Below are 3,521 nucleotides of genomic sequence, written 5' to 3'. Positions count from 1 at the left end.
ACTGTTTGTAGGACCCAAGGGTCCTTTGTAATCTTCCCCCTATTCTGTGCATACTGCAGAAGTCTCCTCCATAGATCTTGAGGGGATGAAGGCATTATGCTTACCAGAGTTTCCTTCTGAGATGTCATTGGCTGCTCTGCCGGCTCGGTTGCTCTCTCATCTTTCGGTGCCCCTGCTGGGGTAGAAGGTCCCCTGTCGGCATTCATTCCAACCAATGTTTCTCTTGAACGTACCTCTAGAGGGACCTCAGTAGTATAGTCAGCCAGAGGAGCGGCCTCTTTCTCTTTCTGGCCCCTGCAGAAACCTTCCCGGAATAATTTTTTTTTATGGAGGCTTGCACCTTGTCGAGGGCAGAGAAGGTTGTTACAAAATTATTCAGCTCCTTGATGAAAGGGTTCCCGAATAGGTTACCTTGTGCTATGGCCCTTGCCCCAGACTTAGCCAGTTTCCCCAGCTTCGGGTCGATCTTAATGAGAAGAGATCTCCTTCTTTCCACCGCCAGTGTGCAGTTTGCGTTACCGAGCAGGCAGATGGGCCCTCGGTGCCCAGCCAGCCACTATCTCTGTGGGCATAAGAACCCATAATTGCTTAGAAAACTCTGCTATTTGAATGATTTGGGTGATAGGTCCAATTACATCTAAGAGTTTGTCCAGGCGGGCCCTCCAAGATCGATCAATGCCCTACTTAGGGTCTCCCCTATATTTACAAAAAAAGGTGCATAGTTCATCGTCTATGTCAGGGGAGGCCGCTACCTTCCCTTTCAGTGATAGTCTTGGACACTCTCCTCCTGTGTCTCGCCCTGACATCCTTCTCCAAAAGATGGTGGATTTCGCTGGCGACATACTCTGCAACTTTTTGGTCTGGGGTCCACTCGACTGACCTAGGATGATACATGTCACACGGTTCAAACATGTCTGAATGCCTGCTGTCCCCTTCTGGGGACTCAGAGGAATTATATCCGGGGCGCCATGGTCTGCACCACTTGTTTTCAGGTGTTTATAAAACTTCACCGAAGCAGTGTTTTGTAGAAAGTAATTATGCAAATATGGGCTACATTTTTTTTGCGTGCCCGGGCCGATTTCTAACCTAATCTAACCCTGCATTAGGTCTCGCATTACTGAAAGTTTAAGCTATTTGCGTTGCATTATTATTTGCAATACCAGTTGGTCAAACTTTCCATGATGCAAGACCTATTGCACTGCAAATGCTTGTCTTTACTGGCACTGCTCCAGACACATCCTTGGCCATTGAGAAGAACGCCCAAAAAGAATTATGCAGTTCGAAATGAACACTTATCACTCCCATCACTTTTGTTGTCACATGTCAAGCTCATGTTTGCAAGGCGAGGATGTCCTTGTCTGTCCTCACAGGCCATTCGTTCAGCCCTAACCCCTCCCGCCCCTCAGAAAAGCAAAGGGGGATATTCTCAAGAACATGTGATAATTATCGCATAATTAGCTTAACGCAACTCTTCACATCGCAGACTATCGCAGGAAAATAACACTGTTTAAACGTTGTATTCTCAACACGGCGGTACCATGCGATAGTCTCACGATAACGCGTCAAACGTCAGTGATATGGTCACCGGGACGCCGATAAAAAAGTAAACCCCAACACGAAAAAATTTGCGCTGGGCCCAACCGCGATAAAAAAATCTGCGATAATCTTTCCCAGGCATGCGATTCACACACGCCAGGTGGGAAAAATTACTATAAAAGTAGGGAAAAAAACATACAGACAAAAGCCAAACAATAGCGAAGCACAATGGAGGAAGCCAGAGCAAGTACAGAGGAGAACCAGAACCCCACAAGCCCCCCGGAGGACCAGCCTGGGACATCGGGGTCCGGGAAGGGCAAGGACAAGAAGAGTCGGAAGAAGCGGTTCAGTCCGCAGAAAAACAGGATCCTGATAACAGAGGTGGTAGAACACCATCAACTACTGTTCGTCACCTCCACTGTGTCATTGGCAACAAAAAATGAAATATGGCAGTCCATCGTGGACAAGGTGGATGCAGTCAGAGTGCTGAAGAGGTCAAGACGCGCTGGAATGATGTGAAGCGCAAAACCAAGCAGAAACTCGCCAACAACCGGAACGCAGGAATGCAGACTGGATGTGGGAGTCCAGTACCACAGGAGGAGCTGGGCGAGAGGGAGGAAATGGTTTCCACAGTCATCAGTAGGGAGACGGTGGCAGGAGTTGGGGGACCGGACTCTGCCCAACATGACCGGACACAACAGCACCAGGGCGAGTAACGACCAGGGACTGGTGGGACGGGGGGAGATGGGCACAATGGCACACATGCACAATTAAGTAGTGCATATCTGCTGACAAACCATGCCCCAGACCCCCAACTCCTACCAAGAGACCAATGTACCCAAGTATGCAACATCTCAGCACTGTATAAGTATAGAAGTCAAAGGCACATTGCATGAAAGGGAGAAGGCAAAGCAAAATCAGAGCTGCAGGGGCGACTCCCCCAAAATGCAGCACAAACACATAACATGCAGAGCACATCAACATTGAGAACAATGTGGTACAAACCGTAACACGTCCACAACAGAGCAGAGGACACAACTGGTGCCACTTGTGTGTAGAAACTGGCAAGTCACATTTGGCGTTGTCGGGAAATGTGAGTTGCCAATATACACTTTGGCTCCGATAAAGTGCCTATAACTTGGAGATAAATCCTTGAGAATATGCCCCAAAGAATCAAACATTTTTCAAAGGTACATTTTATTTTCAGCTGCCCAGTGTTATTTTTCATCCTCCTCATTTTACTCACAAAAAGGTGGGAAGGCAACCCCCATTTCGGTCATTAATTCCAGCCCCCTTTCCTGGCACCCTGTGCATGGGTGGTGGGGGGATCCCTGGGCTGGAGGTTCAGCCTCCCCTAGAGTGGACGGGGCTCCAGAGGAGACGTCACAGCTGTATAATAAGCAAAGTTCGAAGTTAGCCTGGGAGCAGGGATGACAATGTAAATCCAAGCGTGGCCCTCTGTCGGCAGTCAGTAGAATTGCAGTCTTTAGTCTGAAGGAAAACTCCAATGAGGCCATAAAGGAGAGATGGTAAATCAAGTATACCCATAATGCATTTGTGTAAACATAGAACTGTCGCCGCAGCAAAAGACCGTTATCAATAATTATTGGACGTTGATTTTAATGCTATTTTGTAACATAGGAGCTGATTCATTTAGTTACATTGAGGACTATGATATGAAACCGCCCTAATTGTATTATGTTGAAAAATATATAGCACAGTGTAATGTCAAAGGACTTTACACACCAATTTTTAGGGCTCGGACTCCTCCCCACTGTAAGTGGGGGAGGAGTTTCAAGATCCTAATGTTAGAAGAAAAAAAAGAAGTATGCCTAGGGCCTTGGCGAGAGGAATTCCACACATTCCTTAGCGTTTTTCTGTCATCTGGCCAGTGATTCGTCTTCCTTATGTTTTCGTTTTAATAGGCTTGAAGTGATAGAGTAAATGTAGTTTTGTTCTACATAAATTATAATTAGGAGCTGTCA

The sequence above is a fragment of the Lissotriton helveticus genome, unplaced genomic scaffold (genome assembly GCF_964261635.1).
Source record: "Lissotriton helveticus unplaced genomic scaffold, aLisHel1.1 SCAFFOLD_722, whole genome shotgun sequence".
Taxonomy (NCBI): Eukaryota; Metazoa; Chordata; class Amphibia; order Caudata; family Salamandridae; genus Lissotriton; species Lissotriton helveticus.
This window is presented reverse-complemented; position numbering follows the sequence as displayed.